We start from the raw sequence: 12,849 nt of genomic DNA, 5'->3' as shown, positions 1-12,849 counted from the left end.
CTTCGAGGCGACCTCTGGAGGCTCGTGACAGTGATCCCCAACGCACAAGTTTTTTCATGTGAGAGAGTCGAGGGTGTTTAGAGAGGAGAGGAACGCACTTACCCAATGGCTTACTCAAAGTGTTTGCAACTTATCTGCCAGCTCCGTTTACTACTTTCGGCCATGAGTGGATTATCTTGGCCTCACTGCTGCCGTGGGCGTCCCCACTATCTCCCCCCCCCCCCGCGAGAAACCTGTGCGTGGGGTTGTTCCTGTCTTTCGATGGAAATAAGAAAAAAGGTAAATTATCTGTCGGGCTATGGTCCCTTGTTAGTATGTGCGTTTCACAAAATCATAGATGCATGCATGTTTTCTATCATGAGAATCTATATGATGGTGCAGAATGCTATGCTTTATTTCACTGTGCTCAGGGTCTTCGCCTAGCTTTGTACAAAGGATTACATGCAACTTCGGCAAGACTTGTACAAAAAGTTGGTCGCACTACCGGGCATGGCCCTTCCGGGTGGTCAGCTCGGCAACCTCTCCCTACGGGTAGAACTTTCGAAGATGCTCTATGTTCCAGGAGTTGCTCACCGGTAAGCCAACTTCAGTCTCCAGGCGGACAGTGCCGGGCTTGGTGACTCGCACTACCCGATATGGGCCTTCCCACTTTAGCCTCAACTTGTTTGTATTCTTGGACAACTGACCGTGCCAAAGAACAAGGTCACCTTCCTCAAAACATCTGGCTCATACCTTGCGGATATGTTAGCGGTGCAAGGCTTGCTGGTAGCGAGAGGCTCGCACAGGCCCCTGAATCCGGGTCTCTTGAGGAGGACTGCATCGTCAGGGTGCAATTGCTCTTTCTCAAGCTCATCATAAGCGAGCACCCGAGGTGATCCGTAGATGAGTTCCGTGGGAAGAACTACATCTGCCCCGTAGACCAGGGAGAAGGGTGTCTGGCCGGTGGCAATATTTGGTGTCGTTCTGATCGACCAAAGATCCGCCGGCAGTTCATCAATCCAGTGCCTTCCATGCTCACGCAGCTTGTCAAAAGTCCTGGTCTTGAGCCCGCGCAGTACCTCGGCATTTGCTCTTTCGGCTTGACCGTTGCTCCTAGGGTGAGCGACAGAAGCGAAGCACATTTTTCTCCCGAGGTCCCGGGTGTATTGCATGAAGATGTGGCTCATGAACTGGGTGCCATTGTCGGTGATGACCCTGTTCGTGACGCCAAAGCGACAGACTATCCCCTTGAAGAACTTGACGTCCGATTACGCTGTTACATTTCTCGCTGGCTCCACTTCTGGCCACTTTGTGAACTTGTCGATTGTGACGTACAAGTACTGAAAGCCCACGACGGCGTGGGGAAGGGTCAGAGAATATCGAGCCCCCAGACCAAGAATGGCTACGAGACAGGGATTGTTTGGAGAGATTGTGTAGGTTGATGAAGCTTTCTTGAATGGAACTGACACGCTTCACACTTGGTTACTAGTGTGGTTGCATCCTGGAGGGTTGTGGGCTAGAAGAAACCTTGCCGGAACGCCTTTCTGGCGAGGACCCTCGACCCTACATATTCCTCCATGTATCTCGGCCAACAACTCCAGTCCCTCCTCGCGGGGAATGAATTTTAGCTTCACGCCATTTGGTCACCTTCTATAGAGGGCATCATCCATGAATTGGTACATGCTTGACTGTCGGGCCACTTTTTATGCTTCTTCGGGTTCCTCGGGCAATTCCCCAATTTGGAGGTATCTGACTATATGCTGCGCCCATGCCGGAGCGTGGTGCTCGACGGCAAGGACTAACGACATCTCTTGTGCCAGGGTGGGATCCCCCCGGCAGGCTTTGCTTCTGGTCCGACAACTTCTTCTGCGGCAAGGTTCTTGCCGGGGCTCCTCGGCAGGTCTGCCGGGAAGTGCTTGCCGGAGTTAAGCTTCTTCCATTTGCCCGGCTTGGTTGAAGGTTCCACGGAGGGTTGAGTCAGTCGTAGCACGAAAGTCCCTGGTTCCATAGGAAGTTTAAGTGATACGCACTTTGACAGGTCATCTGTGATGGTGTTTTGGGCACGAGGTACGTGCTCCATCTGTAGACCGTCAAATCGTTCCTCCAACTTTCTCACCTCCTCCACATAGGCTTCCATCAACGAGCTCTGATAGTCTTTGTTGACCTGTCGAATGACAAGCTGGGAGTCACCTCTGATGATGAGCTTCTGAATTCCAAGATCTGTCGCAATCCTGAGCCCGACAAGCAGCCATTCATACTCTGTGGTGTTGTTGGTTGACTTCTCTCGGGGGAAATACATCTGGATCACATACTTGAGATGTTCTCCGGCAGGCGCGACTAGTAGCACGCCAGCCCTGGCGCCCTGGAGGGAGAACGCTCCATCAAAGTACATGACCCATTCTCGATCTGATTCCTTGCCCAGGAGGGTTGATTCTGGTATTTCTTCACCCAATGTTGGGGTCCATTCTGCAATGAACTCCGCCAGGGCCCTGCTCTGTATGGTCGAGGTGCTCCCAAACTTGAGGCTCAAACTAGACAATTCCAATGCCCACTCCACTATCATGCCAGTTGCGTCGGGGTTTCGCAGAACCCTTTGCAGCAGGAAACGAGTGAGGACGGTGATCTCATGTGCTTGGAAGTAGTGGCGCAACTTTCTTGAGGCCAGTAGGAGGCCGAAAAGCAAATTCTGCACTCCAGAATATCTCGTCCTAGCCGCTTGTAGGAGGGAGCTGACGAAATAGACTGGGCGTTACACCAAGTTCTTCCTTTGCTCAGGCTCGCCGGTTCGCGAGGACTTCCCTTGTTTGCCCCCTGATTCCGTAGGGGCCCCTTGTTCGCCGTCGTGCGCATCCTCATTGAGTGGCGTCACCTTTTCCGTGGCTTCATCGCCTTCCTCCCTCTGCGCCACCAAGGCAGCACTGACCACATGGTTGGTTGCCGCCAAATACAAGAGCAACAACTCTTCTGGTCTAGGGGCCACGAGAACAAGTGCGGAGGAGAGGTACTTCTTCAAATCTTGTAGAGCCACTTCCGCCTCAGGAGTCCACTTCATCGGCCCCGTCTTTTTCAGGATTTTGAAGAAGGGTAGGGCGGGCTCAGCGGAGTTGGAGATGAGTCGGCTCAGGGCAGCTACACACCCGGCCAGGCGTCGCACATCCTTGACGCGCTTCGGTGCCTCAGTCTGTTCGATGGCCTTGATATTGTCGGGATTAGCTTCGATCCCTCGCTGGGACACGAAGAACCCAAGAAGCTTGCCAGACGGGACACCAAAGACGCATTTCTCGGGGTTGAGCTTGAGGTTGATTTTGCGCATATTGGCAAACATTTCTTCCAGGTCTTGCACCAGGGTCGATCTGTTCTTGGTTTTGACCACTATGTCATCCATATAGGCTTCCAGATTTCTGTGGCGTTGGGGTTCAAAACTGATTTGGATCACCCTTGCGAAAGTTGAGCCGACGTTCTTCAACCCAAAGGGCATCCACACAAAGCAGTACGTGCCACACGGGGTGATGAACGCGGTCTCTTCTTCATCTTCCTCGGCCATATAGATCTGGTGATAACCGGACTAGGCGTCGAGGAAGGACAGCAGGTCCCACCCGGTAGTGCAGTCGACAATCTGGTCGATGCGCGGTATGGGAATGGGATCCTTGGGACAGGCCTTATTGACATTAGTGAAGTCAATGCAGAGCCGCCACTTCCCGCTCGCCTTGCGCACAATGACCAGATTGGCCAACCATGTGGGATGGATGACTCCTCTGACTAGGCCGGCTGCTTCTAGCTTCTTAATCTCCACGACAATAAACTCTTGCCGCTCTAGGGCCTTTTTCCTCACCTTCTGCTTGACTGGCCGCGCGTGTGGACAGACGGCAAGGTGGTGCTCAATCACCTCCCTGGGAACGCCAGCAATATCTGATGGTTACCAGGCAAACACATCAACATTTTCCCATAGGAAGGCGATGAGCGTGCTTTCCCATTTGTTGTCGAGGGTGGAACTGATGGTGAAAGCTCCACCCGAACCGTCTTCTTTAGCTGGCACCTTCTTGGTCTCAGGTGGAGAGACCCTGGACCTTTTGCTTCACGTGGTGGAGCTCTCAAGCACGTCCTTGCCGGCAGCACAACACTCTAACGAGGTGCGCTTGCCGGGGTCGACGTGGGAGGTTGTCTCGCCGGCCTTCTTTTCTCCTGGGATCTTCGCGGCGGTGGAAGGGGCCCTCACGACTGGTGTCACCACAGCCTCCCGGTAGAGGTGGTTCGTTCATCGGAGTGTGTCCTTCTTGTCGGTGCGGACGAGATGACGCCGACCGGGCCTGGCATCTTTAGGGTACCGTAGGCTTAGTGCGAGGCCGCCATGAATTTTTCCAACGCAGGGCGCCCCAGGATCCCATTGTACGTGAATGGGTTATCGACGACGTCGAAGACGACCTTTTCCGTCTAGTAGTTCTGGTCGTTGCCAAAAGTTACCGGCAACGTGATCTCAACCTTGGGTTGGATCTTCCCGGGGTTGATCCCTTGGAACGCGCCTGTGTCCTCAAGGTCTTCTTCGAGGATCTGCAGTTTTTGGATCACATCGGGGGAAATTAGATTCGGGCCAGCCCCTCCTTCTACCAACATTTTCGTCACTCTGAGGTTGTGTATCATCGGTGATACCGACAATGGCAAGCACCCGAGCATGGTGACGCGGTCTAGGTGGTCCTCATAGTCGAAAATGATCGGTGTCTGTGACCATCTCAGGGGCTTGCGGGCGCCGATGGAGGGCTCTGCCGCAATCACTTCACGCGCCCACATCTTGAGCTGGCGGTGGTAAGAATGTAGCGAGGCGCCTCCTTCAAGGCACATCATGTTCGTTGCCCTCTGGAATTCGCGGTCACCGGAGTCGTAGTCAGGGCAGTGTTCATCATCTTCCTCCTCCGCCTTCTCCCGCGGTTGTGCGGGCCTTGCTTTCTTCCCCTTGAACTTGCCGGGGCAGCTCCCTTGGGCGCCCTTCTTCCCGCCTGACCCTTCACCACCTTGCTGGGCCTTCTCCTTGTCACACCTTTGGTATTCGGCTCTCTGCTTCTCGGCAAGTTGTTCAACCTGCCGATGGTGCTCGAGGTCATGGCCCTTGGTGCGGTGGATCTTGTAGTACTGGGCACCGGAGCCATCCGGTTTATCAGCAGCTGCCAAGGCCTGGCATGAGCCTCACCCGGTGGCATCCTTGCGAGAGGTCGCGACTTTCACCTTCTTGGCGGAGTCGGCATCGCCAGTCGCCTCGACGGAAAACACGGTTTTGTCGTTCTGCTTCTTGTTATGCCACTTTCCCGTCTTGGTGGGGACGCCGACGTCTTCGTCTTTGGAGTTGGCTTCAACACTGGCATTCTCGCCGGGAAGCCTCCTTCCTTCTTCTGCACACGCGCATCTGTCCACCAGAGCGTAAAGCTCGGCAACATCGCAGACTTTGTTCATCGCCAGTTCTTCGCGCAGCTTTCGATTGCGCACGTTCTGGTGGAATGAGATGATGACGGAAACTGGGTGTCGTGCGGGATGTTGTGTTGGATGCGGCTACACCTCTGGATGTACTTGCACAGGGGTTCACCCTACTTATGGGGGATGATGTGCAAGTCGCTTTCCTGACCAGGATCTCGGTGGCCCCCGGTGAAGGCGCCAACAAAGTCTTGGCACAATTCCTTCCAGGAGGAAATGAATTTCTTGGGAAGGTGCATCAACCATGACCTGGCATTGTTCTTGAGCACCAACGAGAAGTAGTTGGCCAATATCTTCTCGTCTTGTCCCCCGACAGCTTGCACCATGAGGGTGTAGATGCTGAGGAACTCCGACGGGTGGGTCCTGCCATCGTACTTTTCCGGGATCTCTGGCTTGAAAGTACGGGAGCTGGGCCACTGGACCCGCCGTAATTCGCGGGTAAACGCTGGACAGCCCTCCTCGTAGGGTAGGTCGCCAGGGTACCCTGAAGCCGGCGTGCGAGCGGCGGTCCCAGCGTGCTTATCTAATTGACGGCACGTATCGCGCCGTTGCTCGATGAGGGTGCGGGCGTCTTCCCCGCATCGCTCACGAAGAATGTCCCACTGTTCATGGTGGTGGCGGGGGTTGGACGACCCGATCGAGTCGTCAGAGACGATGACCCGTTCCCGCCATCATGGAGGAAAGTGCATGGTGCCCGTGGGAGCCCCTGTCTTCTCGGCACGGTCCCGAGCGTGCTTGCTGGAGGGTCGTTCTGAAGTCCCCGCCTACTGCGGCTGATCTCCATCCGCGACTGCGAGGAGGCTCTGGAATGTGGCCCTCCACTCCTTTTGCTTGTCTTCCGTTGGAGGGAAATCTAGGAGCAGCTGGGCCTGCTCTAGTGCTTCCGCCGATGCGGGTGGCGGCGAGATGTGCGAAGACCTTAAGGGGCTCTTACTTCTAACCGTGTTAGAAGGACCTCGTTGTTGGTCACGCGGTGGCTCGCCAGCCCGCGCCATAGCAAAGAGGGTGCGCCTGCTCCGCGTACCTCGAGAATGGGGTCTAGGGGTCCCCTTAGGTGGGGGAAAATCGCCGCCCTCCTAGGGCGATCCGTCCTGCATGGCCTGAGAAGGCCGCGACGTGTGGGCTTGCATGGGCGCCTTGAAAGGCGTCAGTGCTTCTTTGGACGTGGTAGCGCCATTGGTTGGCCACCCGGCCATGTCCTTCGACGCAGCAGGGTGAGAATGATCGCGGCGGCCACGGGCGACCCCACTCCGCCTTCTTGTCCTGCGCCCGGACCTTCTGCTGCCCCCGTCGGGACCGAAGGACTGGGTACGGGAGCGTTGGTCGCCGGAGCGCCCCTTCTCTTGGGGGTCATGGTGATAAAGAAGAGGTGGTGCGCTGATGGCTAGGTCAGGTTAACACAACCTTTCCCCCCTACCTGGCGTGCCAAAGATGTCGGCGATGCTAGGTTGACACCTATGGGAATAACCGTGATACCCTTGTGAACGTAGGGCGGGGAAAGACGACGTTAAGAGCAGAGCTAACGATCAACACCCGACAAGCCTTTTTACCCAGGTTCGGGCCGCTTATGCGTAAAACCCTACGTCCTGCTCGTCTGATCGTATTAAGCGTTTCGTTGTTCATTAGAGTGATTGATGATAAACGTCTTCTGGGCAATGTCCAAAGAGTCTAACCCCTTGTGAATGAGGTAAGGGCCTCCTTTTATAGGCAAAGGGGTCACCTACAGTGCTCGGTGGAAGGTTCACGAGAAGTTACAGTGAACATAGAGCGGTGCTTATCCATCTACCGCTATCAGGTGCATTAAATGCACGTCTTGTCCTTGTGAGCAACGTGCTGGTGAAGACATGTGTCCAGGCGTTCCGACACCTGGATGTCCTGATAGCGCATGCGCAGTGCGCTGGAACTTGGGGGCGATGGCACTGTGCCAAGGGCAGTTGCCCTCCAGTGCCTAGCCCGTCATCCCGGCAAGGGAGCTTGCCGGGGACTTGGATCTTCGTCTCGGCAAAGATGCTTGCCGAGGGCTTTGGTTGTCGGCCGGGCAAGGGAGGTTTGCCGAGGCCATGTGCCTGGGGAGTTCATCACGCCCACTAAACGGGCGTGGCCTTGGTTATCTTCCCGGCAAGGCAGGCTTGTCGGGGCCTTAGTAATCTTGCGGGCGCATCTTGTCTGGACTCTGCCACGCCGTGCCGTCACGGGCCCTTTGCGCCCGTCCACAAGTCTGCGGCACTAGGAACCCCAGTCTTTAGTGAACCGACAGAGGGGTGTTTGGATCTGGTCATTTTTCCAGACTCACAAGCACCGCAGAGGTGGTCCTTGAGGAATTTGACTGATTCTATGCCAATGACATGTTTCTTCTTCGACAGTGTATGTAAATTCCTCATACTAGCATGACCAAGTCTTCGATTCCATAGCCAGCCTTCTGAGGTTTTTAATAGTAAGCATGTGGCAGGTTGAGGACCCATGGAAAAATCAACAATGTACAAATCACCTCTCCTAAAGCCTTCGAAGACTTTGGATCTGTCAGATTCCATGATGACAACACATCCATATTTTCCAAAGATAACATCCATATCAAGATCACAAAGCATTGAGACTGACAAGAGGTGAAACCCAAGGGATTCTGAAAGCATCACTTTGTCCATGTGCTTGTACATGGAAATAGCCACTTTGCCATGTCCCAATACCTTGGTTTTACCTTTGTCAGCATAAGTGATTTGCTTCAGTGGTGATGCAGTCAGTGGCACATTCATCAGCAAGCTTTTATCACCAGTCATGTGGTTTGTGCACCCACTATCAAGAACCCACTCAGTACTCTTGGGTTTGTCATCCTGCAGATGAATTAGTACAACTTACCATCTCATATGCTTCACACCTGAAGAATATGATCTGAATTTCATCACATAGGAATTTCATCATAAACAGTAAATTTGAGGACGTGTGAAATGTTATCATTTCATCAATTTTAGCTTGCGTCCAATCAATCATTTTCCACAGGTCTCCAGCAAATTTTTTAGATGATGATTTTCATGTGGAGACCCGACCTGCAGAAGTGATTAGTTCAAATTCTTCACCACCCACATCTGAAGGGGTGGCAAAGAGTTCATCATCCTGCGAGCACATATGAGAAAGGGGGCATTGAAGCTAATACACTTCTCTTCACAGTAGGGGGTTAGAGTGCTCAAATGAATAGGCACAGAAGTTCTTTGAGGATTTATGAACATAATGATTTGAGGTATAATGCTCATATTCATATCCCTTGTAATTTCCCTGCATATCAGAAGCATTAGCACGAGTACGAGCATAGTTTTGACCAGTTGAGGATTTGGAACCTCTTGAAGACTTTGGTCCACCTGAGAATTTTGATCTGGGTTCAGGTTCTTCACAGGTGGTGTCATGAGGATATTCACGTGAAGATTTTCCAAGTAACTTTTGGGGACCCAGATTTTCTTAAAGGTTGGTCCATTCATGCACTTAGTTCCAACATATCGAGCAAATACTTCACCAAATTGATTTTTGAACAATTTATAGCTGGAGTCAAATAACTCATCTGGGGAATAGTATAATTCACATGCAAAGCCTCTTAGATTGGATGGACTAACAGGATGTCCTTTAGCAGCAACCCATGAGGTTTTGGGATACTGCTCAGGTTTCCAGTATGATCCATCAGCATTCAGTTTCCTTTCAAAGGCAATACCTTCTTTCCTCGGGTTCCTGTTGAAAATCTGCTTTTTGAATACATCGCAAAGGGTCTGATGCCCTTTGCGACTTTTGTACATGCTTATCACATACAATTCCTTGAGCCCTGCATTTTCGTCAGTAACATTTGTGGTTTCCCCAAGTGAGGAATTTGATAGTAGAGGAGCAGTTGAAGAATTTGTAGCAATAGAAGCATTTGATGATTCTGGTGAATAATTGGCAGTTTCACGCTCGATGCATTTGGGACATGGTCAAGTGAATTCAACCTGAGTGGCACTGATCTGTTGAGCAAGTAATGAATCGTTTTCCATTTGAAGATAATCATGAGACATCTTCAACTTCTCAAGATCAAGTTTCCTTTGAAGAAATTCACAGGAAAATTTCTCATGATCAGCCAAGAGTGTGCCATAACGATCTTGAAGACTATCAAATCTGTACTGAGGACTTTTCACATCTTCAGTGAGGATTTGAGTATGATTCATTTCATCATTCAACATATCATCGCTTCTATCTAGCAGTTTTTGAAGTTTTTCAATGGCACTTTGTTGCTTAGTTGCAATGTTGGCAAGTTTACTATAACTAGCTTTCTATAATCGTGAGGTTCACAGTCACTTGAACCAGGGGAGGAAGTGTCATTCGGTACCTTTGAACCTTTTGCCATGAAGCAATAGGTTGGAGCGAAGTCATCAACATTGTCATCAGTGTAGATAGCGTTGTCATTTTCTTCAAGGTTGAAGATTGACTGGCTGACGAATGTGGTAGCCAGTGCAATACTTGCCAAACCAAACTTTGAATCTTCTTCAGAACCTTCCTCTTCATCACATTCCTCAGATTCTTCCCCAGAATCCATTTCCTTGCCAATGAGTGCCCGAGCCTTTTTGAAACTAGTCTTCTTGTTCGATAAGGATTTTGAAGATTTTTTTCTTTTTCTTCGAGTCATCAGAACTTTCATCCTTGTATTTCTTCTTCTTCGGATCATTCACCGAGCGAGGACAATCAACAATATAGTGACCATATTTCTTGTATCTGTGGAAGGTTCTTTTCTTGTAGTCCTTAGATGAAGATTCTGATTTCCTCATATATCTTTTTGAAGATTTACCAAACTGGCCACGCCTTGTAAACTTCTGGAATTTCCTCACGAGCATTGCAAGCCCGTGTCCAAGTTTTTCAGTATCATCAATGCTGCAATCTGAGTCTTCTTCTACAGATGAGCAAATTGCTTTGGCCTTCAGTGCACGAGGTCTAGAATATATCAGCAGGATCAAGCATCTTGTAGTCTGCTCTTTCTTGAATCATTAGAACCAATGTATCAAATGATGGATCCAGAGATCTTAGCAGTTACTTCACAACTTCATGGTCAGTGATGTCTCGAGCTCCCAGTGCTTGCAGTTCATTTGAGATGTCCGTGAGGCGATCAAAGGTATCTTGGCAGCTTTCATTGTCAAGCCTCTTGAAGCGATTGAAGAGATTGTGAAGAATATCAACACGAGAGTCATGCTGAGTTGAGATTCCTTCATTACTTTGGACAACCTATCCCATATAAGCTTCGTTGTGCCCAAAGCACTCACTCTGCCATACTAACCTTTGCTCAGATGGCCACAGATGATATTCTTTGCTTGAGAATCAAGTTGCTTGAATTTCTTCATAACAGAGGCAGAAACAGTACAAGCGATGGAGGGAATGCAATGTTCCACAATGTACCAAAGATGTTTGTCAATAGCCTGAAGATGCATCTGCATCTTGGTCTTCCAGTAAGGAAAGTTCTTTCCTTCAAAGGTAGGACATCCTGTAGTAACCTTGATCATACCTGCAGTTGGCATAAATAAAACTCCAGGTGGTTAAACCAAAATCACATAGAACAAGGGAGTACCTTGATCTGATACCAATTGAAAGTTTGTTATATCGACTAGAAGGGGTGAATAGGAGATTTTTAGAATTTCATCGCTCAGGAAATTCCTTTTAAGGAAATTCCTCACTCATGAATAACGTGCAGCAAAAATAGCACAAGATCAGAGGTGCAAAGATTACAATAACAGTTTACTTGATGAAGATTATGAGAATCGGTTTGTAAAGTATGCACGCACAAAATAAGCAGGTGAAGATTAACTGGTATGAAGAATTTGAGGTTAAGGAAATTCAGTGAAAGTCTTCAGCAAATTCTTCAAACAGTGACAATGAAAGTCTTCAACATACAATATTGAGAAATTGAAAGAGTTGAAGAAATATAACCTGTATCACGATGAAGACAGTTCTTGATGACCCAATTCCAACTGATGTGACAGTTGTATGTCTGGTTTGGAGCGGCTTGGTATTGAAACCAAAGGACACACAGTCCCGGGACACATAGTCCCTACCGTATTCTCATTGAGCTAAGGACACATAGTCCTCACCCAACACTCGTGGTAAGTCTTCAGGGCAGACTTCCAAACCCTCACAAACTCGGTCACCTGACGATCCACAATTGACTGCTGGATGCTCTAGACCATGACGCCTAACCGTCTGGAGGATGCACAGTCCTCAAAGGTAAAAGGCTTCAGTTCCACACAGGAACAAATTCTTGAGTGAAGCTCAATCACTTGGTTTTTGGTTTGTGGTTTGGTGTTTGAGGTATCTCCTCACTTGATGATTTACTCTCGAAGACTGTATGGAATTTGGGCTGCTCTAAATGAAAAGTGTCAGTTTCTCGCGGAGCAGCCAACCAGCTAGTGGTTGTGGGGGATGGCTATTTATAGTCTGGGAGCATTCCGACATCATTTGACATAAATGCCCTTAACTATTATGACCATTGGGTGGATAAGACCAGTGAGGTGGCGCATGTCATGGCAACGGTCGGAACTTTCAACTATGAAAGTCCTCATGTCTCTCATGTTCCTCACTGTGAGGCTTTGGTAGGTTTTGGCTTGGGTTGAGCATCATGAGGAAATTCATTCCGTAGTATTACCTCGACCCCCTTTAACAGTACAGTTTTCCGATGACTCAAGAGTAAAGAAAATGAAACAGAAAGAATAAATCTTCACACTTCAAAGTCTTCAAACAGTTTTTCTTGAGGACACACCGAATTCCTCATCTTCAATATCGTCATGCGGAATATCAATTTCGCGACAAATTTCTTCAGCCGAAGACATACATTTTTAGGGGTCGATATTCATCGTATAACTAAAACTCCTCATCGACTTCTAGACCATGTGTACACTTATAAGCACATTAGTTACTTAACCTATAAGTCTTCAAACCACCAAAATCACTAAGGGCACTAGATGCACTTACAGGTGGCCTGGTGTCCATGTCGGCGGACTAGATTGTCCTCCCAGCAAGGAGGTCTTGCCGGGGTCCTGAAAGTCTTCCTGGCAAGGAGGGCTTGCCGGGGCCTTGCGAGTCTTCCCGGCAAGGAGGGCTGGTCGGGGCCTTGCGAGTCTTCCCGGCAAGGAGGGCTTGACGGGACCTTGTGTGACTTCCAGGCAAGGATGGCTGGACGGGGCCTTGTGTCTGGAACTTCTATACTCTACGCCCTCAGAGAGGGTCGTGGCCTCGGTGGGTTTTGGTTTGTCTTCCCGTCATCCTTCCTCACGTGCTGCCGCCAAGGGCATTGCCGGTGCTCGTGCACAAGTTTGTGGCACAGGAGACCCCAGTCTCTAGTGCACCGAGAGGAGCCCCCGGGCCTACGCCACGCACGCGCGCGGGGTATTGCTCGGCAAATCCCAAAGTGGTGCATGG

The sequence above is a fragment of the Hordeum vulgare genome, chromosome 4H (genome assembly GCF_904849725.1).
Source record: "Hordeum vulgare subsp. vulgare chromosome 4H, MorexV3_pseudomolecules_assembly, whole genome shotgun sequence".
NCBI classification, from domain to species: Eukaryota; Viridiplantae; Streptophyta; class Magnoliopsida; order Poales; family Poaceae; genus Hordeum; species Hordeum vulgare.
Note: the sequence above shows the minus strand (reverse complement) of the source record.